This window comes from Rattus norvegicus, chromosome 20, assembly GCF_021556685.1.
Source record: "Rattus norvegicus strain SHRSP/BbbUtx chromosome 20, alternate assembly SHRSP_T2T, whole genome shotgun sequence".
Taxonomy (NCBI): domain Eukaryota; kingdom Metazoa; phylum Chordata; class Mammalia; order Rodentia; family Muridae; genus Rattus; species Rattus norvegicus.
Window position 1 is genome coordinate 21,283,855 of NC_141553.1, and position 25,476 is coordinate 21,309,330.

General features: G+C 44.8%; 1 long non-coding RNA gene across 1 annotated transcript; it reads left to right on the forward strand.

Moving 5' to 3' along the window:
* The first annotated feature begins 14,004 nt into the window (after positions 1-14,004).
* LOC102550601 (uncharacterized) lies at positions 14,005-17,216 on the forward strand. Its single transcript, XR_015645795.1, has 3 exons — positions 14,005-14,182; positions 14,575-14,687; positions 17,056-17,216. It is a non-coding gene; the product is annotated as an uncharacterized LOC102550601 (long non-coding RNA).
* Positions 17,217-25,476: the final 8,260 nt, after the last annotated feature.

The window sequence follows — 25,476 nt, forward strand, 5'->3', positions numbered from 1 at the left end:
AAGATTAAAATGTCTGTAATACTTTTAGCTGCCAACCACAGCTAAAGTGATATATTTTTTTTCCATTAAGGACAGCAATAAGACTAAAATGTTTCTCTGAATTAAATCTAACAAAATGAGTTTGAAAGTAATTTGGCAAAATAGAGTGCAGATGTGCCTCATGTGTCTGGAATCTGAGAAAGAACACGTTTGGATTCTGCTGAGCCCTAACACTCCCGAGGTGTGTTTATGGGTGTCGGTTGCAATATGGCTCTCCACACTGGGGAAATCGGACAGAGAATAACACAAAAGCTTCTCAATGCACAGTGGAAACCAGCAAGCAAGTGCAGTAACAGGCAATAGCCAAGAGTTTTAAAATAGCCATGCACCACTCTGAGAAACTGTCAAGAAGTTAGTGTGCAATGAATAAAGATGCATTGCCAGAACATTCGCAGAGTGTCAGTAAGAAGTCATAACACAGGGCTAAGTGAGCCGGCTGTGAAAGCCAGAGGACCTGAGTTCAAATCCCCGGCACCTTTATTAAAAAGAGAGGCGTGGCCACAAATGCCTGTAACATGGTGGGGAGCAAACGAGCAAGGTTCAGTGAGAGACCCCGCCTAGAAGGAATAATGTGGAGGGTGACAAAGAAAGACACACAGAGTCGTCATCTGGACTCCGTGTACCCTTGTAGGGTGTGCACGCATACATAAGCACACACACATGTACACACACATACGCACACACATGCACACACACATACACACATGCACACGCACACACACACATACACACATGCACACACACATACACACGCATGCACACACACACATTAAAAAAGAGAGATAAAAACAAAGTAATGAGATATGTGTTACAGAGATACTGTCTGTGGATATGTTTAAGGAAAATATATAAACATAGAAAGAAAGATATGGTACAGACAAGAAAGAGTAGTCCAAGAGGAATGGAGGAGATTCTTGTGGAAGAAAAGGTAATATATATACACATATATGGATATTTATATACATCTAGATATAATTCATATACATACATACACATAAATGTATGAATATATACACATATTCATATACACATATATGAATACATGTGGATACATATGTATGTATGCACACGCATATACACATATACACACACTCATACACACACATATATACATATACACAGTAACTGATAACTGATATCCATACACAATCCCACAGTCCTCAGGAGTGTGATGGCTTAGTGGGACCTAAACGTGTTCTTTCTCAGATTCCAGACACATGAGGCACATCTGCACTCCATTTTGCCAAATTACTTTCAAAATTATTTTGTTAGATTTAATTTATAGATACACTTTAGTCTTATTGCTGTCCTCAATGGGAAAAAATTAAAATATCACTTTAGCTGTGGTGGGTAGCTAAAAGCACTACAGTCATCAGTATTTTAATCTTAATATTTAATATTCACTGTTAATATTTAATATTAATATTTAATAGTTATGTGTGGGTATATAAATATATAACTAATACTTTAATTCTCCTTTATGTAGGGGTATTTTGCCTACTTATATACTCTGGACTCTGGAGTCTAAAGATATGAGTGTGACCAAAGCGTACAACCAATGAGGGCAGTCACACAGAGCAAGGGGAGACCTCCATGTCAGTTGGGGCTCAGGGATGACTCTTTGAAGGCTGTGACTATTCAGCAGAGACTAGGAAACTGATGACTAGACAAAGAAGGTCCATGAAGTCCCACAGACAAGATAGAGCATGGTGTTCTAGGAACTGAGAACCCACAGGGCTGTGGTCAGGAAGGGGAAGCAGGGCTTCCAGAAGAACAGAGTTGCTGGGCAAAATGCAATGACTTGACAATTCTCACTCTTACAGGATCATTTAATGGAGTATGCTAAGCCTAGGAAACACAAGAGGGCCACAAGACAAGCAGTGAGGAACAATCAGAACACTAAAAGAGGAGACACATTGGAAAAGTACACATACACACATACATACACACATTCATACATACACATACACACACACTCATATATACACACACATACACAAGCACACATAAATACACATACACATACTCACACATATACACACATACACACACGTGCACACACACACACTCATACATACACACACACAAGCACACATAAGCACACATACACATACTCACACATGCACATACATACTCATATACATACACACACATGGCACACACATACACATATATACTCACACATAAGCACACATACAAAACATGCACATACACATACTCACACATGCACATACATACTCATATACATACACACACATGGCACACACATACACATATATACTCACACATAAGCACACATACAAAACATGCACATACACATACTCACACACATACTAACACTTACACATAAGCACACATAAGCACACACATAAGCACAGACATACACTCATTCACACATACATACACACACATAAACATACACACACAGAGATATACACGCACATACACAGATACATACACACTCACATACACATGCACACATGCATACACATATACACACATACTCTCACATATGCACACACTTACACAAATACATACACATTCACATACACATGCACCATACACACACATACACACTCACACACACATGCACACACATGCACACACATGCACACATATATACACACATACACACTCATATACACATGCACACATACACACATTCACACACATACACAAGCACACATAAATATACACACACTCACATACTCACACATACACACATGTGCACACACATACACACAGATACACACTCACATACACATGCACACATACACACACATATACACATGTGCATACACATACACACACATACACAAATACATACATGTGTGCACTCACACAGATCAGTGGCTTTCTTAAATCACAAAACTGTGCAAAAGATCTTGCCCAATATACCTACTAAAAGAATCCAGGGGCCAAATGTAAGACATAACTTGAAGAGTACTCATTGTAAAGACTTTCATAAAGTATAAACAGACCCCTGAATGCCTTCAGTTGAAGGACAAACTGCAGACCAATGGGGAAACACTGTTTCCCCATAAATTAATGTTTAAGTTGAATGAAATTCCAATAGAGATAGCAATTTTTCACATCTTGGTGTGAGTTAAAATAATATTAAGTTCATTTATAAAACCAATTATGAAGATTAATCTGGAACATTCTTGAAAATGAAATGTAATATAAAGAGTTATCCCAGCTTGACAGCTACGGTCGGTTTAAAGCTCCAATCATGAAAATAGTTTAGATTAGAAAAAAAATAGAGTGAGAAATATTAGAAAAAAGGCTCCATGTAATGAAAGCAGGTCCATCTGAGGATTAATATGAGAAAGAGAGACATTTTAAACAGTAGGAAAAGGAGATTTCTCAGTTAACGAGGCCGGATCAATAACTCATTAGGAGAGGAAAAATTAAGTTGGATTTCTTATTCATTCAATGTACTAACATTGATTCCCAGTGGATCAAAGATTTAAATACAAAAAGCATCGAAGGAACAAAAAAAAAAAAAAACCCTAGAAATTCAGTTCTGAGAAAAGCAAATGGCTGTTTTTATGCTCCTGGAATAAGGAATATTTTTTAGGAGAGGCTGGACACATAGACACCTCAAAAACAAAGATCAATATTCTATTACATTAAAAACCGCTCTTGGAGTTGTGATCCTTATGCCCTAAACCAAGAGAAATGAAAAGTGACTGGTGGGGAAACTTCATAAGTCATGTGACAGGAGAGGGGGAAGATTGTCTTCCTCTTAAGAAAAGAATGCATGCAAATAACATAGAGAATTGGTCAAAAGTCCAATTCGGAAGGACGGGATGAGGTGTCAGACAGCAGATTGCTAAATGGTAAGAATAAAAAGCAACCGGTAATTACAGAAGCCAGCAAACAGCAATCAGAGACTTCAAAACAAAACAAAGCAAAACAAAACAAAACAAAAAACCCTCAGACTTCAAGAAAGTAAGTGACAGGCCCTTTTCTCAATGAAGAACAATTTAACTTAGCTGAAGCCAAAATGACAGACAGGGTCATTACTGGAAGGAAATCGGAGAAAGTTCATCTAATTTTAAAGGACCCCATTTCGGTAGCGCTTACTCTACTGGGAACTTTCCTATACAGATTCTGATGCTGATCAAGAGATATGTACATGTGTGTGCACGGAAGTGCTGCTGGTCTAAACCCAAAGAAAAGCAAATCACAAGAAGACACTGGTTGCATGATGGAGAATGCTCCCTTACGGAGAGTTAGCATTGTCATCTAAGAGTCATTTGTTTCTCTTGCGGGAGAACCCACGACTGGTTCCCAGCTCCTACAGGGTGGCCCCAGTTCCAGGGAATCCAACACCCTCTTCTGACCTCTTCAGGCACCAGGCCAAGTCATGAAACACAAACATACATGCAGGCAAAACGTTCATGTTTATAAAATAAATCTTCAAAGCAGTTTTTCAAGTGTTACTATTCAGACGGGAAAAGGAATGAAGTGTTTTTGTGCACAGAGAGGGGGAAAAGAAGGGTATGACCGTGCATGCGGACTTCTCCCTTCCCAGTCAGGATTATAGGAAGCAGTAGACAGATAGTCACACGCACATAGATATGTCAGGACAATTGTTCAGAAAATCATGAAAACCTATCAGTGGGTTCCATTGGCCACAGAGCTGTCATTTTTATATCTATTCTAGTCTTTGTTCTATCACTGGGTATTTTGCTATTGTTTTTATTGTATGTGTTTTGCCTCGTGTGTGTCTGGTGCCCTTGTAGGACAGAAGAAGGAATTAGATCACCCAGAACTACAGCTACAGATAGCTGGGTGCTGAGAACCAAACCCACGTCTTGGGCCAGACTAGCGAGTGCTTGCAACTGCCTAGGCATCTTTCAGTCCCCACTATTGTATAAATTTGTCACTTCTTGAAACATGAGAATGGATGGGGTTGTTGGAGATGGCTCAGTGAGTATAGCACCGGCCACGCAAGCTGAGGACCTGAGTTCATCTCTTTGGTACCAGTGTAAGTGCCGGGTAGGCACAGCCACCAGCCTCTAATCACTTGAGAAGCAGAGAAGGTCCCCGAGAATCTGGCTCGGTGTGTTAGCCAATGTGGCAAGCTCAGGGTTCAACCGAAAGATCCTGCCTCGATATTTAAGGAAGATTTGCTCCAAGAAGACTTTTGGTGTCAAGTTTGGCTCCACGATACAGACATGTATATGCTGACACACCCACACATACAGATGAGTTCACACACATGCAAGAATGCACATGCACAGACACAAACACACATGCGTGCACACACACACACACGAGTCCATACACATGTAAACATGCATGTACGGTCACACACATAGACACACATGCACACACACGAGTACATACACAGGGAAACATGCATGCATGATCACACACACACATCCATATATACATACAAACAAACATGAGTGCATGCTCACACACACACACATATGCAGGTGAGTCCATATACATGGAAACACATGCAAAAGAAGCATATGAAAATAAATTGCCTATATAGTGGAGTGATGTACTTTTCTTTCTTTAAATAAATCCCCAAAGCTTATAACGCGTTGAGGTGGGGGGCTGGAGAGATGGCTTGGTAGTACCGAATGTGTACTGCTCCTTCAGAGGACCCAAGCTTGGTCTCCAGCACCCATATGCAACTCTAGCTTTTTCTGACATCCATAGGCACCTACATTCATGCACACACACACACACACACACACACACACACACACACACACACATGTCCATACATATGAAAGCATGCGTGTTCATGGGTAGGCGTGCTAGTGCACGTGTGCTCTCTCTCTCTCATACACACACACACACTACTTTAAAAGAGATATCAGGAATATATTGACTAAGAGAAATAACATTGAAATAGCCCTGAGGACCTTTCCAGGGTCCCTCAGCCATTTCTAGAGCAGGAGAGTTTCTCGAATCTTAAAGATTTCCCCACTTTCCTGGGAGATGCTCCTCACCCCAGTTTACCTTCCCCCACCCCCACCACCCACCCACCCCCACCTTGCCCCATGCACAGCAATCAGAGAACATGGCTTCAGCATCAGGAAAGTTAAAACAAACAAAAGGAAATCAGGCTTTAAAAAGAGTATCGTGACAGTTTGTACACGCATTTCCTCTCCACAGATAAAACTGAGGGAGATGACAAAGCCAGATACAGGCTCACCTCCTGCCTTCTTCCCCATCTGTTGATCAGGGCTGATGGTGATGGCTCACACTACCCCATCCTTCCTCCACTCAGGCAAGCTCCAGGGTCCTAAACACCTCAGGCTTTGGGCAGATCACCAGGCATGTGTTTTATGATCCTACCTGGGTCTTCTCCCTTCCATTGCCTGCATCGTAGGATCTTTGTGTTGTTTCCAGGGAAGGTGATTCTGTCCAGTTCACACTGGGTCATGCTCCTGTACCAGTTCAGTGTACTACGTGGGGTCCTACGCAGTCGCTACACTCAGCGAAGCTGCCAGCTGTTTCCAGGACCCTCAGACAGCAGCTAAGCAACTGCATGAAAAGAGGAAGCTGAAGGGAAAAAAATCAACCCAGAATTTGAGAAGGAACAGATGCTGACGAATTAGTACAGACCCCATTATCACACTGCAAGGCATGTTCCTGCGTGTGTCTGATTCCCCAGCACTGGGACTGTACGTGTACCTGGCACCTTCCCATAACTGTATATCTGTGTCTTCATGAGGAAAAACAGTGGTCCCCACATCTTCTCCCACATACATTTGAGTTCTCCAGAAGAGTGAACATAAATAGGAAATCCCCCAAACTCAGTAGCACTCGAGAACTCTTTCATTGAGAATGTAGACGACAGGCTGGAGAGATGGCTCAGTGGTTGAGAGCACTGACTGCTTTTCCAGAGGTCCTGAGTTCAAATCCCAGCAACCACATGGTGGCTCACAACCATCTGTAATGCGATCCGATGCCCTCTCTGGGTGTGTCTGAAGACAGATACAGTGTGCTCACATAGAATAAATAAATAGATCTTTTAAACAAAGAGAGAAAATGTAGAAGACGTGGAAGATACGGGTCTTAGTTGGAACAGAACAAGATGAGGCTGAGTCTCGTTTAGGACACATGGGAGACATCAGTAAATGGTAACAGAAGGGACCATAGGCAATCCTTTTACTTCCGGATACAGGCCTACAACCAGACTGCGACAAAAATCCTGGGCCAAATGGAATTGGCCTAGGTGAGTCGGAAAAGAATGTCCTGGTCTGAGAAATGGAAAAGCAAAGAACCAACCTCATTAACACCCTCCTTACTGTCCATCTTCCTTCGGTAGAGCAAAACTTTCCTAACTGTGCTGTGAAGAACGGGTATAACTTGGCCCGACTCAGAGCATGGGGGTGCTAGGGCCTGCCTTCTCGAGGATTTCATCTATGGAACCTGGGAAGAAAATGCCTGCATTCTCCGGAATAGTAAACGTATCCCAGTGTACACATTGGACGTCTAGAATTCAGGAGCCCTTGGTCGCGCCTGAGGCTGACTCACAGACGGTCTCCTGATGTCTTAGCTTGTTTTCCTGACGCTATGATAAAACACCCTCAGCAAAGCAACTTAATGGAGGACTGTTTGGTTCCATGCCTGGGAGAAGTGACAGCAATGGGGACTTGAGGGAGCTGGTCACAACACATCCATAATCAGATACAGAGAGCAAAGAATGGGTGAAGACCCGTTAGGGCCTGACTTGCTTTCTCCATTGAATCCAGCAAAGGACCCCACACCCTGAGAATGGTCCACCCACAATGAAGATGGGCCTTCCCATGTCAGTCAATGCAGCCGAGACAATTAGCCGTCGTGTAGACGACCCCTCACAGGTATGTCCTGAGAGCCACTTCCTAGGCATCCAGCTGTCAATATTGACCACCACATTAACCTCTCCACACTCCAGTTTTCTCATTTTTAATGCTGGACTGTGTGGGAGGGGCAGGAGGTAGGAGGGGAGAGACTTACACGTGTTTGTGTGACACAGGAAGGATTTGTGGAGACCCTCCTACACCAGGCACAGGCTTAACCACTGGTAATACCATCACGACTGAAACAGAGGACATTCGACTTCCTGAAGGGGGGGGTCGGACAATAGGTGAGAAAAGTAGCCGTTAATTTTTAGAAAGCGAGAGAGGCTGTGGCTAAAAAGATGAGAGTTCAACGGAGAAAGCGAACCGAAAGATAGGGGTGCCCTGTTCTGCACAGGAGGGGCTTCATCCTCAGCACAACAGAGGAACCAGCTGCTTCCCTCACAGCAGGACTCCCGACTAAGCCCTTATCCGGGACTCAACAATGCTGCAAACATAGTTCCTAAAATCGCTTGGCTCCCAACCAACCCCTTAGACCCACAATTCCATCATGACGGACCCACACTCTGGGGTCTTCTTGGCCCGTGGAAACCATCGGGGTAGCAGATGCTGTCGAGTCTAGGGAAGAAAGATACAGGGAGGAGGCTCGCATCTGGACAGGTCAATCCAGGAGGTGTTGGGGCAGTTTGTGCTCATTTCACCTACTTCTGATCTTTTTCAGTGCCTGTGCGTGCGCGTGTGTGTGTATGGCAGGGGCAGGTGTTCCTCAGAACGAAAATAGCCTGTCGTCGGACTAACAATGGTAAACAGTGAATTTTGCTTAGCCCTTGGTCACAGTTCACCGTGTGCGAGCTCATTTAACATCCATGGTAATTCCTCGGCACATGCTGATGCCACCCCCATTTTTCCAAGGGGAAGACCACAGACCCAATCCAGAGAGTGGGCTGACCAAGCGCAGGGTGGCAGAGATGGAGACGGGCCGTCGGAAACCCCGTCATTTCTTTTAACCATTGTGCTGTGTGACCTTTCATGTCAATCATTTGCTTGTTCTTAAGATTGTGGCTCCTCAGAAGTTCACCTTCAAAGGTTTGTAAATGAGTGGAGATGGTAGAAAATGACCAAGGTCCTGGAGGTGGACGGTGAGGGTTCTTCAGAAAATGTCACTGGACTTAAGACTTTAAAACTATTGAAGTGCTCCATTTAATGTTACCAATCATTGTTCTGCATGAGGTGGAAGAAAGAGGTGATGGTGTTGCAAAAAACAAATTGCAGATATGTAATTTTGTCACTAAACGTGTCTAATGAATTGAAGACTTTTTAACGTTTTACTTGTTACCCTTTATGGTTGTTGTTGCTTGAGATGTGGACTTGCTGTTACCAGACTGGTCTCAAATGTTTCTCCGCTCTCAACTTCAAGAGAGGACTAAGTGAGTGTCTTAGTTAGGGTCTTAATGCTTTGGAGAGACGCCCAATAGATACAGCAATATCTTATAAAGGAAAACATTAAATTGGGCCTGGCTTGGAGTTATCACCATGGCAGCATCCAGGCAGACATGGTGCTGGAGAAGGAGCTGAGGGTTCTACATCTGGATCAACCGGCAGCAGAAAGACAGAAAGATACTGGGCCTGGCTTGAGACTCTGAAACCGCAAACCCCACCCCCGGTGACACACTTCCTCCAATATGACCATACTTCCTCCAACAAGGTCACACCTCCTAGTAGTGCCATTCCCTCTGAGCCTGGGGTTGAGCGGGGGGGGGGGGGGGGGGGGGGGAGTGGGGGGGGGGGCATTTTCATTCAAACCATCACAATGAGCATACGTTTCTCACTGAACTTTTTACAGAAATTAAGTGGAAGACACGAAGGATTTTCTCACGGTCTAGAGAATATGGACCAAGAATCTCTCCCTCTTGCTGAGAAGTCTCCTGTCTCTTGGATGGGTCTCTTGGGACATACCACCTGGAGATTAAACTGTCTTTGCCCTTTGTGTCCCTTCTATCCAGGAGACCAAAAGTATGCTAGTTTATTGATTCTCTGAACATTTTTCTTACTCAGTTCAGAAATGGCCCAAAATAAGACCTCCACAATTGTCTCCTTACAACTATTGCAGAAGGTAACAGATAACAGACTCAGAATCCTTCTTGACACATTGAAATTGAATGTGTCAATTCAATTTGCAATTGAAATACAAGTAAGTCAGTACTGCATGAGTCACCATGTGCTTAGCCTTCACCAGGGATGGGGACTTTTTAGACTAGCGGTACACTGAAACCCTAGGCAGCTTTGGTATCGAGAGCTATAAAATGCTAGAGGAGGAGGGATTGTAGCTGACAGCTTACTGTATCCAGTGTGTAAAGATTGCTCATGTGGGAAATGCAGTCATTTTTTCCTAATGGAAAAATTACCACCCTACCCCCTTTTTAAAAAGATTTATTTATTGTGTGCATATGAGTTCAGTGTTGCTGTCTTCAGACACACCAGAAGAGGGCATCGAATCCCAGTTAGATGGTTTGAGCCACCATGTGGTTGCTGGGAATTGAACTCAGGACCTCTGGAAGAGCAGTCAATGATCAAGAGCCATCTCTCCAGCCAGAAAAATTACCCCCTTGAGGGAGGGCATGAGCTCTTATAACTTCACAGGACCCAGGAAGTGCAGAAGCTTATGAGGTGCCCAGGCCCCTCTTGGAGGTCACAAATGCAGTGAGAAGAGGTTCAGAGACAATGCAGCGTTTGTTAAGTTATCACCCAGGCTGGGGTAGGGGTTTTGATGATGCTGCTGCCTTATTTTGTCACCCGTCTTATCTAAATTAGGGTTTTATTGCCATGATGAGACACCATGACCAAAGCAACTGTTATAAACTGTCATTTAATCGGAGCTGGCATACAGTTTCAGAGGGATTTAGTCCATTATCATCATGATAGGAAACATGGAGGCATACAGGCAGATGCAGGGCTAAAGAAGGAGCTGAGAGTTCTATATCTCAAGCCACAAGTGACAGCAGGAGAGGTCGAGCCACACTGGGACTAGTTTGAGCATAGGAGACCTGGAGATCCATCTCCACAGTGACAGACTTTCTTCAACAAGACCACACTTCTGAACAGTGCCACTTCCCATAACCAAGCATTCAAACACATGAGTCTGTGGGGACCATTCGTATTCAAACTGCCACCAATCTCCTGCGGGTTACCCCCAAATAAACTCACTGGTTTTTCAGGGAAGACTTGGGTGGAATAATTTCTTTTGTTGGCGGTTGGTGCCCTGTCCAGGGTGAATAAATACTTTGTTCGTGTCTTGCTGGGAAAAAAGTCACACAGCAGTGGCCATATAAAAATTCAAAGGTAGGCTGAACCATAGCCAGATCTCTCGGTTTCAAGCACCAAGAAATCAATGAAGGTGGTAATAAAAACTCAACAGAAACCTGGTTTTCCTGTCCTAGTTTGTGTGAGATTAGATAATACAGGGTTCAAGGGAGATACCCAAACCTTCGTGTCCCTGCTGTGTGCTGGCACAAGCCTCCCCGGGTGTCACTTGGGTTACCACTCAGATTGTGGAAGATAGTGCGCTGGTTTCCTCTTCACTGCTGCTAAGCTCCGACTCGACTCTGAAGCCTGCACATGACATCTTCTCATCTCCACATCTCTCCGTACTGAGAACTTTCTAGTACGCCCTATCTCTTTTCCTTTGCTCACCCTGCCTCTGGTTCTCTAGTGTCTCTGGCACCCAACCCTGTGGTAGAAACCTCTCACAGCAAACAGCCCTGAGTAGATGCTGGCTTCTACGATACTCGGAAGTCCCACTTCCTGATTTCTGGGCCTTTTGGGGGAGTCTATGTTTTAAAAACAATACAACTAAGAGCTCGTCTCTTCTCTGGCAAACACTTTGAATATATAATCCTTTTCACCGTCTTATTAAACCTCCAAAGTAGATAATACTAAATCTATTTTATAAATGAAGAAATAATCTTGGCTATCCAACCTGAACTCAACCAGGGTCTCAGTTACTTTTCTATGGCTGTGCGGGGACACCATGACCGAGGCAACTTATACAATTAAATGCTTACATTTAATCAGGGGCTTCCTGGGGGGTGACCAGGAAGAAGCAGGCAGACAGGAATGGTGCTCGAGCAGCAGCAGAGAGCGTCCATCTTATCCACCAGCAGGAGGCAGAGAGAAAGAGAGCCTGAACCTGGGGTGGGCTTTTTGAAAATTTAAGGCTCATCTTTAGGGACACACCTCTTTCCAAAAGGCCATACCTCCTAATCCTTTTCACAGTTTGATCAACTAGGGACCGTAGTCAGTGTTGGGGTAGAAATCTCGGCTCGCGTCCAGAATGGGCCAACATGGTTCCATGTGGAAAGGTTTAATGAGAGAAGAAGAGTAGAAGAGGAGAGGATTAGAGGCCAGCCATGAGCACGTGGAAGGAAGGGGGAGGGGAATGACGAGAGAAGGGACAAAGGGGAAGAGGGGGAAAGGGCAAGAGCAAGAGGCAAGGGAATGAGGAGAGGAAAAGCAGCCCCTTTTACAGTGTCGGGCATACCTGGCTGTTGCCAGGTAACTGTGGGGGTGGAGCTTAGACAGAATGCTAACAGTGAGGATTTGGGGTTCTTTAAAAACCCAGTTATATTATGTGAGTATGTTTCCATTTTAATCCCGGGTGTGGGATTTGGGGAGGCTTCAGATTGTCCCCAGCCTCTAACTAGGATTGTCTCGAGATCTAAGACAGGTGTGATTTCTGCCAGCAGTAGATGGCTTCTGTTTGGAATTCTGGGGACTCTTGAGAGAGTACGAGTGACAGATGCCTGAAAGGGCCTGTGGCAGCTGCTGCTCCTTTTGCTGTTGTGGATTACTAGTTGAAGATATCCTGACGATGGATACTGGACTTGCCCCCAAAGAACCTGGCATCCTTAATTAGCAGGATATAATCCAAAAAGATCTACAACCCCTTTACGCTCTAACCTTCTTTCTCTCTTACATAGTGTTGGGTGGGTGGGGGATTGGAGGGTATTGCAGTGGAATAAAGGCTGGAAGGGTAATAGACAATAAAACCCAATAAAGCAGCCCCAAAAGAATGCCAACAAAGGACCAGACATTCAAATATAAGAGCCTAAGGGGCCTATTCTCACTCCACCCACACCCAGCAAACATGTAGCAGAGGTGCTCAACAGATCTCTGAACCCTGTGCCCAGGAATCTCCAGTCAACTTGACTGACTTCTGTAGTCCTTCAGAAGTTTCTGATTTCAAGGACTAAGAATTTAACGTTGATGTTTCTGGCCAAAGACGATATAGCTCTTCGCTTGAGGAGGCCTCTCCTCAGAGATGTTTGGATCCAGACTTACTTTCTGAGCTAGTACAGTGTAAGCTAAGGAGCCCTGTAGGAGTGACAGAGGGATCCCAGCTGAGAAGGAAAAGGCAAGGGAGTCTGAACAGTTAAAACAAGGAGGGAGAGGAGGAAGAAAGGAGGAGGAGTAGAGGAAGAGGAGGGGGAGGAAGAAGAGGGGGAACAAGGGAGGAGGAAGAAGTGGAGACCAACCACAATAACAAAAGATGGAGGACTTATTCCTTTGCTCAACTTCAAAACTTACCATATGTTCTATAATCAAGAGAACAAGATGGCTGACACAAGGCTAGACACCAAAGTCAATGGCACAGAACATGGGAACCCAGAAATACACACCTGCACTCAGCTAAGTTTTAATAAGGGCACCTGCAACAGTTCAACCTGAGCGTGATGCCTAATCCTGTCAGCCTGACTGGATTCGGAATTATCGGGAGACACAGCTCTGGATTTGTCTATGAGAGCGCTTCCACAGAGAAAGAAAGCCCCATTTCTGATGTAGGTGGTGCCATCCTAAGGACTAGGGTCTCCCACTCAATAAGAAAAGAAGAAGAAAGAATGGAGCACCAACATTTATCTCTTCTTTGCCTCCAGACAATAGATACAATGTGACCAGCCTCTGCCACTAAACCTTCTCAGCCGATGGACTGCATCCTTTGAACCGTGAGTCAGAGTAAACCCTTCCTTCTTCAAGTTGCTTTTGTGAGATAATTTGCTCCGTAGCAATGAAACAGTAACTAAAACAGACGTCACAATTGTTGCCGGGGCAAAAGAACGAGGCCCCACCCCCTCCTCACTTAATATGTAAGCATTAACTCAAGAGGTGAAGGGTATACGAGCCAGGGGACAAGGCAGTGAGTCACAGGAGAGAAGGGGTCCTACACAGCGCTCATTCCCAGGCAAGCTTCACAAGAGTCGGGGGAGCTGCAGGCTCCTGGAGCCAGGGAAACTGCTCGTCAGCGTGGCCCTCATCCCCTCACACAGAGCATGGTCAGTTCGGACTCTAGCTCCGGCTCTATTTGCATTCACTGAGGCTTAGCTCCTCTTCAACAGAACTAAGCTAGATCTAGAGGACAAAGGTAGAAGCCGCGGAGTGAGGGGTCCTGGGGGTGGGGGTGGGGGTGACTCCATCACTGAGATGGAAAGTCCCTAAGAGGAGGCCTCTGAGAGCGGGCATCAGCTCTGGAGAACCTGTTTCGAGCGGTTAGAAGTCATAAATTCTGAAATAGAAGAGCTGGGTTTGAATTTCGAAGTCACCATTTAGGGGGCAAGCCATTCTACCAGAAGGTTGAATACTTCTTTATATGCAAAGTAGGGGAGGGGCGGGGTAAATAAATGTGGGACAGGACTGTGGGAAGCTCTGGATTTGTGGCCTTTGGTAGGAAGTAGGAGGAGCGGCTGCTGGTGTCTGGTCTTCTGGGGCTGTAGTGGATCCTGCTTTCTAACGTGGAGTCTGTGCCAGTTCTGGGTAATCGGTTTCAGAAACACACAGCAGGTATGTTCACGGGAAAGCTCAAGAATGTCATACAAGGGACCATTTTAGATAATAAACTCCCTGTTTCCAATCTCGCTTTTCCAGAAATGAATGCGTCTACTGCAGATTTGGGGGTGGGGTGAGGGTGGATTATTTTTAATCGTCTTTCTCAATTCTTCTGCTCTTTTTATAAAAAGTTATTTTATGTGCGTATGCCTGTATGTATGTACAAGTACTGCCTACATGCTTGGTGCCCTCAGAAACCAGAAGAGAGCGTTGAATCCCCTGACATTGGGCTGGGGAAGGTTGCAAGCTACCATGTGGGTGCTGGGAACCGAACCCAGGTCCTGAGCAAGAACAGCAGGCGTTCTAAACCACCGAGTCATCGCTCCAGCCCCTCTTTTGGTATTTTTTTTTCTCTTTTTTCTTTTTTTCGGAGCTGGGGACCGAACCCAGGGCCTTGCGCTTGCTAGGCAAGCGCTCTACCACTGAGCTAAATCCCCAACCCCTCTTTTGGTATTTTTACATGTACCTGCGTGTTTTTAAATTTGAAAGTGTAGTTCCTGATGGCAGCCTACAGTATCCGGGTCTTATTTCTTATTCGCCATCTGAGAATCTCTGGCGTTTTTTTTTTTTTGGTTATTTTTTTGGATTTAGATTAATGGCATTTAAAGTGACTAGTGACATAGTTGGCGTAATGGCTACCATATATCTAACTGTTTTCTATTACGGCCCTTTTCCTTCTACTGATTTATTTTGTTTTCTACCTTCTCTGGTTTTAACTGAGCATCTCATCTTATTCCATTTTCTTCCGGCTTGGCTGTTCATCATACTCGCAAATACGTTTAATTAACTAGGCACACATCTGTCATGTCAGTTACTCAGAAGACTGGAGCAGGAGGATTGCTCCAGTCTAGGAGTTGGGGGTCAGCCCGGGCAATATTGGAATACCTCATCTACAGAGTGTGAGCTCTCTCTCTCTCTCTCTCTCTCTCTCTCTCTCTCTCTCTCTCTCTCTCTCTTTCTCACCATGTGTTTGTTTTAGCAGGAAAACTAAAGTGTGGCTATGTCTTAGAACCTCTGGCTATGCTGTGGAGAAGTCCTCTATTAATGAGCCCTGTGCTCTTTACTAACGATGTAATAATAATAATAATAATAATAATAATAATAATAATAATATCCCTTTTCATCTCCTGCTGTTTTGAAGTTTGGCCATAGTGGTAGTAGTCGTGTGTGTGTGTGTGTGTGTGTGTGTGTGTGTGTGTGTGTGTGTGTTGTGTGCAGGCACAGGCATACATGTGCATGTATGTAGTGAGATAGGACCCAGGGCCTCAGGGATGCTAAGCAAGAACTCTTCAACTGAGTTCCATTCAGCCTTTGCTGCTTGGCATTTTTACCTAGGCAGTGACTGCTGTAGGCCGTGCTGTCCCTGAAGAGCCGTGCCCTGTAAGCTCCAGGTATCTCTGCCCACCACTGCCTTGAGTCATCCCCAGGTCAGACTTCAGCTCCTCTGCGTGAGCTCTGCCCTCAGAGTGAGACAGACCCACTGTGCAGGGAAGAGAAGCTCACGGAACCTCTGCAAACTCCTATTCTGTCTTCAGGGAGAATTCTCTCTCTCAACCCGGCCTTGGGCTCCTCTTGGACTCCTCTGCTCGTCTCAAGAATGGGAGAGAACAGGCTTGGTCCCACTGGGGTCATCCACTTGCTCTCTCTCCAGAGAGAGGTTGCATGTGTGTTTTGAGGGATGAAGAGAGGGGCAATGGGGACCTTTAGGAACCTAACCCAGGGCTGCATTTGGACAAAGCTGGAAGCCACTTCGGATTTCCATCCATATCCCTTATCAAGGTCATCACTGCGGTCTCCCACCAGAGGTTGGACTTCTCGTATTTCTTCTATGGGACCAGACCATCTCTTGGTTCGCATCTTTGTTTGGTGATCTTGTTCTGCTCTACCCACAACCTTACCTGTTTTCCTCAGGAGGCATTTCCTCAACCAAGCACTTGTTCACGACCCTCAGCTCATAGTCTTCCTGGGATCTCCAACCTGACACTATCCAAACAGGTCAAGGCTTCTGTGGATGCATTTCATGAACAATTCTCGGCTCCAAATTGATTTGGTGTCTCCAAACAGAACAGCTAATACCATTTAAATGCCAGACGTCCATACAAATAGAAATATATAAAATATACATATATTCCTAATATGTACTAATATATATATACTAATTATACACACATATATATCCTAACAAGACTCTAGCTATTCATTGTTTCCAATATAATTTCTTAATCATAATACTCTCCTTGTGACTGTTCTTCAGAAGCCCCAACATGGCAAGAGCCCACTGTAGACAGGAAATTGATTTATTTGATTGTTCTTTCCATTCCAGACTTGACTCATGCTTCCTGTCTCCTCCATTCACAATACCGCTTATCTCTCAATGGCTTCACAGAGGCAAACATGGTACTCGTGTCTCCCCACTCCTGACCATCCTGCCACATCCTGTTCTTGAGGAAATGATTAAATTGGTTGAGTAGCTGAAATGTTCAACTTTTACTTTTCTTACCTTGGCGGCAGAGGGAAGGCCCTTGAAGGTATTTCAGGGATGTGAGGAGACTACTGGAACACACAATCCTGGAGATGGTCTGGTATTTGTCTTCAGTAAGTGGATGTTGGGCTTTTCCTCACATTCCTAGCCTGTAGATCAGTCACAGCAAAAGAATAGAGACCCTCCCCCTCATACACACACACACACACACACACACACACACACACACACACACACACACACGCACGCACGCGTACAGATCACAGTCCTCACCTGCTCCAGCTCCGAGTTAATCACAAAGAACTTCATGATACTGTAGCCAAGTTCCTTGGATGACATTCCCTGTTCTGGCTTTACCCTTGCTACCTGAATTAACCCTTTAGAAAAGAATAACCCCTTAACCCCTTGGGAGCTCCATTTTCCTGGATGTAGAGAGCGGTTCCAAAACACAGGAATAGCAGTGCATATAACGGCTGCTCCAGGTGTTAGGGAAGGCTGACTCCAGTCTTCTTCCCATATCGCCCCAGAGTCAGCCAATGAAGTCACCTTTCTGCTTCTCTGGCGGTGGCTCAGAAAATGGAACCCCCAACCAACAAACCCCTAAAGTTCACATCAGGAGACTCTCACATTCAAAGACCCTTTCTCTTGGCACTGGTTGAAGCCACCAAGATGAACAGAGGCCTGGAGAGTTGAGGGGCATGTTCAAAGCCCAATGTTCTAACTCTGGTTAGTCACCGACACTTTGGAAGTTCACGTTTACGCATCCTGGCAAATGGGTTGCCAACTACACAGCCAGTTGTTACCTCCCAGGTGTCTCTACTTGGGGTCATCCCAGGGCGTCGGCTATTCCAGAGGGCAAGGCAGTGAGTGAATTAAGATCCTCAGGGATCACACTGGTGCTTGGCCGCTGGCCAGGGTCTTCAAAGAAGGTCACTCTGGATGTACATGTGTTCTGACAGAAATGTGAGGCCAAAGAACAGTCTCTCAGAAGCAAGGAGAATTCTGTCAGCTTTGTGGCTTTCTCCATTCCATGGTTCTCAATAGACAAAGAGACCTTCCTGTCTTAGCCCAGGCTCTGACAGAGACACAGAGACGCAGAGTAAGAAAGCCTGATCCTGAGACTTCAGGCATTTTAGAAAGCCTCCATCTTGCCTGTGTGTTTGTTGTGTGCTAGAACCTCACTGATGGGGAGGAGAGTCCATGACTGTACCTCAGAAACAAAGCTTATGTACATACAGAGGCCCAGCAGTGAGGAGGGCATTTGGACAGCTTCCAGGAGAGCTATCCTCACCAAGGAGGGCAGGACAGTCATGATAAGCACAATGGGGACATGAGTATCCCCTACCACAGCATGACAGCTGGCACCCGGCTGCTACACAGTCCATGGTCCCCAGAATCTAGAGTAGCTTTGGAGGAAGTATGAGACCCTGGAGGTTGCTAAGGAGGGGGTAGACACATACCACAGCTTCCCCGGAGGTGGGAACAGAGCATACGGATGGAAAAATTCTCCCAAGACCTGAGGAGCTGCCCTGGCCCTAAAGTTGTCAGGATTTAGCGTAGCTAGATCCAGAAAAACAAAACGAAACGAAACAAAAAACCCTGAACACCAGGCAAACTGCAAATTTTAGACAACAATGAATACTTTTTAGTATTTGCTGTTACATGATACTGGGAGTATACTTTTTAAAAACTAATGTTATTTATCTGAAATTCAAATTTAACTGAGCATTGTGTACTTATCTGGTACTCTTCCGCCCCCACCCCCACCCTCAAACAGAAAAGTGATATTTTAAAATACCATTCTAAGAAAACCATACATTCAGTGTCAAAATTATAGAGAAGTATGGAAAATAGAAATAAAACCCAGGCACCATTTTGCCACCCAGAGTTAACAGGTGTTAATGTTTACCGACCCTTGTCATTCAGTGTGTCCATTCTCTCTCTCTCTCTCAATGTGTGTATATGAGTGTGTTTTAGTAAGAACCATGTGCTTATAAATTTATACTGGTGCAAACATATAGTTTCATATTATATTTTCATCTGTAACATCATATATACATATATGCATATAAACATAAGCACATAAACACACACGTACACATGCACATATACGCATATACACACATGTGCATATATAATACATGTGTACATTTATAAACATACACATGTACACATAGGTATATGCATGCATACTCATATATACATATATACAATATACACACACATGCATACATTTATGCACATATTCATATACACATATATACACACATGCATATATATACATATATGTTCTAGTGCTAAATCACTGACTCAGCAGTCAAGAGTACTCTCTGCTCTTGCAGAAGACCTGGGTTCTCGGGGTTCCCAGGACCCACACGACAGTTCATAACATGCCCCAACTTCAGTTCCATGGGCTCGTTCACCCTCTTCTGGCTTCCATGGATGTCAGGCATTCGTGTCGTGCACTTTGATATGTGCAGGCAAGAGAACTTTTAAAAAAATATGTGCTGCATATAAGAAAATGTATGCTATCAAACATCTTTGATACTGTCTTTTATTTCACGTGATTATTAATGTACTAATGTTTTATATGTCTTTTCTTTTTTGTTTTTTTTGTTTGTTTTTTTTGTTTTTTGTTTTTTGGGGTTTTTGTTGTTGTTGTTGTTGTTTTTTGTTTTTTTGTTTTTTTTTTTGAGATAGGGGTCTTAGTCTGTAACCCTTCAGGGAGTCATTCCTAAGCTCACTCTGTAGACCAGGCTGGCCTCAACCTCACAGTGATCCACTGGCCTCTGCCTCCCAAGTGCTGCCATTAGAGGTCTTCTGCCACTCTGCCCAGCCTGAAAGTCGCTTTGACCCTTTCTCGGTAGACCTTCGTGAATGTTGACGTTGACTCTTTTTCCATGCATTCATGGAGAGGCAAGAGACGACCTGCTCTTCCCTGACAGTGATTAAATGTTTGACATGACAGCTACCCAGCCCCACTCCACACCCATACAAGGGTCCATGAACACCTGAGGATGAAGAAAAGGAGGGAAAGACCGATCTCTCTCAGGCCTGGGAGTCCCAGAATGCAGACACTACCCCTGCTTTCTCATTGGGCTCCTCCTGTAGGAAGCACATCTGTCTGGATTTTCAGCAACAAGTTGATAAAGCCTTTAGCTTTGGGTTCAAGCCTCACTCTGTGTGTGTGTGTGTGTGTGTGTGTGTGTGTGTGTGTGTGTGTGCGCACGTGCGCTCTGAACACAGAGATGAACAAGACCCAGAAATCATGTACAGATGAAATTTAGATTTGTCTGTAGTGGTGGTAGCAATCGATAATAGCTGTTAAAAAGAGGAGTATATAATAAACATGGGAGTTTCATGAAGGAGACCCCAAACCATGTCAGCACTCTCACGGGCACACAAACAATGAAATTCTGCCCTTAGGGAGACAAGGCTGCAAATACTAGCGCTGTGTTCACAGGGCATTCTGGACATCACTTTGTATCTGAATGAGAGACTCTTTACCTAAGCCTCACCCGACGGTCAGCACCTTCTTCAAAATTACCAACTGGTCTAAGAAGTCCTTACCAGACGGTGTTGATGCAGTTCTAAAATGGTGATTTCAGTGAGGAGTGTTCCCCATGGGCTCATGGGTTTGAACACTTGGTCCCCAGCTGGTGACACTGCTTAAAGTGGTTGTGATGTGGGCTGGAGAGATGGCTCAGTGGTTAAGAGCACTGACTGCTCTTCCAGAGGTCCTGAGTTCAATTCCCAGCAACCACATGGTGGCTCACAACCATCTGTAATGGGATCTGATGCCCTCTTCTGGTGTGTCTGAAGACAGCTACAGTGTACTCATCTATATAAAATAAATCTTAAAAATAAAAAAAAAGGTTGTGATGTTTTTACCTCTCAACCTTTCTAATACTGTGACCCTTTAATACAGCTCCTGTTGTGGTGAACCGGAGGTGGGTCACTGGGGATAGGCCTTGACTCTTTTAAATAAACTTAGCCCCAAGTCCTGTCTACTCATTGCTTCCTGACTGAATGCAACCTGACTAGCTGGCCCCTGCCTGCCTTCTTCTATTCCTTTCCTATCGCAATGGAATTCCTGGACAGGTATGGGCTTCCCTAAATTACCTCTTGCAATATTTCACAACAATAAACTTCAATTCCAATTAATCTCCACAGCACAGAAAAAAACAAACAACAACAAACAAACAAAAACAAACGAAAAACACCCAAAACGAGACCGACAAAATCTTATCACCCTCCTACCCTTGCTATCCCCAACCCACGAGATGCTTCTAAGATTCCACTTACTATACTCGGCAAGAACCTCAGCTCTTTGCGATCAGTTTTGTAATGGCTGTCCCCAAAAGTGATACAAAGCAAAAACTGGGGCTGTTGGATCCGTGATTAGCCATGGCTGGCAGTGTTGACGTTTTCAGCTGTACGCCATTCATCCAGTGGGGTGGTAAGAAGTGATAGCTGCGAGCTAAAGACCTGGAACTGAGATGTCCAGGTAGGGCTGGTGAGTGGGTCAAAGTGCTTGTTGGCAAGGCCGGCTGACCCAGGACCCACGTAGGAGGAGAGAATTCGCTCCTTCAAGTTGTCTTCTGACTCAAACACAAAGAGTTTGTTTAATCTTTGAATTTTAACCACTATGCTCCGATCTGGGCCGACCGAGGGAAGCAAGGCCAAGAAGACCACGGAGGTAGGAATAAGGGTCGCCAGAAGGTTCAGTTCACTCTAGACCCACACGAGGAATTTAGTGTGATGTAAAAAGCTAGATGGTAGGCAGAGAGTCAAGATCCCTCTCCCTGTCTGTCCTCCATGCCCTTCCCTTGTCTGGCGTTTGTGGGAAGCCACTGCAGCTGGTGATTTAGCGCAAAAGGAAGCCCCGCCCATTACCGGAAGTATGGAAAGAGAAGCAGGGACCACCCCTTGCCCCACAGCCGCTAGCTCTGTCTCGCTCTGTGTGTGTGTGTGTGTGTGTGTGTGTGTGTGTGTGTGTGTGTGTGTGTGTGTGTGTTTTCCACACTTCCAAATGTCTAGTGTTCCGGGTGATGTTTGCGTCTTAGAGGTCCACAGGCTGCAGCAGCAGGCTCTCCAGGAGCTCTTGACTGCCCAGAGACACCTTCTCTGTTGGGTTTGTCTAGAGGACCTCACCACCAACCCACTCCTGGGCAGAGAGCACCTAGTGAACGTTAGAGCAAATGGTTCTTTATACTCCGACTGACTCCAAGACGGTTTGGTGTTGCAAACATAACTACAAACCTTTTTTTAAAAAATTAATGAAATTTCATCAAGAAAATGTGAAAATACAGTAAACCCGGGTTTTAAGATGGGGGGTAAAATACTCAGGTAGGGGCCGGACAGATGGCTCAGCGGTTAAGAGCACTGGCTGCTCTTGCAGAGGACTCAGGTTGGGCTCCCAGCACCCACATGGTGGCTCACAAGCATTCACAGCCGGAGTTCCAGGAGATTCCATGTCTCCTTTGACCTTTGTGGCACTCAGGCACGTACAAACATCTAGTCAAAATACTCATAATGCATGAAGTAAAATAAACGAATCTGTACAAGACCCTCAGTGAATGGTTTTTCAGTTAAGGTAAAATCCAAAGTCTCTTACATCCCAGTGAAGACGGGGAAAAAAGTCATTTGCTAGAGTCTCAGAAAAAGAAAACACACACACACACACACACACACACACACACACACACACACAGAGAGAGAGAGAAAACAAGAATAACAAGAAGCCAGTGGCTCAGGAAAAGCCTAGGTCTTTCTAACGCTACATCAAAGACTTTGTCTTTAGTAGTCCTCATAAAAGGATTGCCTGTGATATAGTAAGAACAATCTCCCTAAAGTAATGCAGTCATGGCTTCCAAGTGGCTCTTTCTTGATATACCCCTCCTGAGAGTGTTAGCTCGGCCTGTCTAAGCATCACTCCTTCAAGGCGACTGGGCCAAAGGGCAGACCTTGAGGACGAATTCTGTCCAGCAGCTCACTGATGATGGTAGCTCGCAAGTGGAGAGGCACCAGAGGGACCCTGGACAAGATGGGGCTGACAGGTGTCCGGTGAGGTTTGAAGATCATGGGCTGGGGATTTAGCTCAGTGGTAGAGCGCTTGCCTAGGAAGCGCAAGGCCCTGGGTTCGGTCCCCAGCTCCGAGAAAAAAAAAAAAAAAAAAAAAAAAAGAACCGAAGATCATGGACGCAGTGAGCATCTGCATCTGACACACCTTCAAAAGGAAGCAACTTGCTTAGAGCTGGATGAGGGGGACTCCGAGAGGACCGTTTGTGGAGGGAGAGACCTCATGAAGTGCTAGCAAACAATCTGTATTTTAAGCCCAAGAAGAAAGCATCTCATAGCAGGCAGCCTTACCAAATGTGTGCAGGCTCTGGTGGACTCATCCAGGGACTGTTTGCTCCTCCTTTTGGGATGCCCCATTTCCTGGCTCTCCAACAGAACTGTAAAATATCACTCCTGACTGATGGTTCACATATGAGGTGACAGGTAAAGCAATCATGTTTGGCTGTGTGTGTGTGTGTGTAGCTCAGAGACTTCATGGAGTGTGTTCTCTTTCTACCTTTACATGAGTTCTAGGGATTGAACTCAAGGGGTCAGCCTTCCGCTGCAAGTGCATTGCACACGGAGCCAACTTAACTGGCTCTATAACCATGTCCTTAACAGAAAAACAAACAAAACAAAACAGAAACAATTATCTACAATCTACGGGGGACTTGAGGCAAATAGGAAGACAGAAATAATCTGTCCCACATGCAGAAAGGGAAACCACCATAATTTCCAAGGACTCCAGCTTCCAGGTTGGAACGAAACTCTGCCTTCTAGAAACCTCTTCTCTGGATGGGAGTGAGCTGTTCCCTGGCATTTGCATACATGCAAACTCAGATCCCGTAGTTGTTTCTGATTGCCTGTTCTCCAACTATGAGTACCTCCAATCTATGAGATCGTTCTTCTGCGCTTATGCCAAATGGTCACATTGATTTGCGACGCTAATGAAGTAAATACTCAAGCATCCGTGTTCATGAGCTATTGCCTCCATATTGATTGTAGCCTTAATTGACAATTACTTGAATGGGCTGGGCTACGCTGAGCTTTTATTAATTTTCCATTGTGATGCTTGTTACTAAACTTCATTACAATTGTGTAACAATGCAAACTCCCCACTGTGGCTAATTGAAGTGGAAAATTCCACTGGCCGAGTCCCCAAATCTATTTATTCTGGAAAAAGAAAGATTCTGGTATTATTAAATTTGATATCAAGATTCTAAAGGCTCGATTCCGTGGGAAGAACATCGTGACTCTGGCTGTGAAAAATAAATAGAATTTACTAAATTGTTTTTCCTTTGCTGTTTTTTCATGGGACGTGTTGGTAACCAGAGACTAGATTTTCTACCTCACTGCCTGATGAAACAGTGTGCTTCCTGCTACTGTCAAATTGTGTTCATCTTCCCCCATTGCCTCGCTTTAAAAAATATATTTATTTATTTTGTTAGTGAGTTGGGTTGATTTTAATTAGGAGAGAGAAATGGACGGAGAGATCTAGAATCAGCGTTATAATTTCCATCAGCTAAACCCTGCAAACAGAACATTTGTTTGTTCCTGTTGTTTCCCCAGCAAACCAAAAGCTTTGCTTTTAAGCCACTCTTAAATAAGCAAACAGCCGAAAGCCAAGAAGCTGCAGCCGGAAATGGAAGTTGCAACTTTGTCACAGACAAGCTTTAGTAAAAGAAAACAAAATTGCTGTCCGTAGAACTCTCAGAAGCTCACCAGGGACGGGGACATCTTGTCCCTCTCCAATCAGGCCAGCATCAGGGTGGGGCCTCCTTTGTCCTCTAAAATGCCCCTGATGGTTGGTGATTATATGGGAAATGTAAATGAACGGGGTCAGTTGAATCACAGCCATGCACAGAAAATGGGAAAATGTAATTCTGGGGGTCAGTCCATCCGATCTGTGCTTGGGATGGGCTGGGCTTGGGGATAAGATTATTCATGCTGATTCTGACTCACTGATTATATGCACAAAGCCTCCTCCAATTACACGTGTGTGCTTCCCCCCCCCACCCCCCCCCACCCCCCCCCCCAGCTGGGGATGGAACCCAGGGCCTTGAGCTTGCTAGGCAAGTGCTCTACCACTGAGCCAAATGCCCAACCCCACGTGTGTGCTTTTAATAAATTTCCAAACTTCACTTTCTTTGTCATTCATAACAAAACCTTAAAAGTATTTTTGAGTTGCCTTGATCAGTCTCT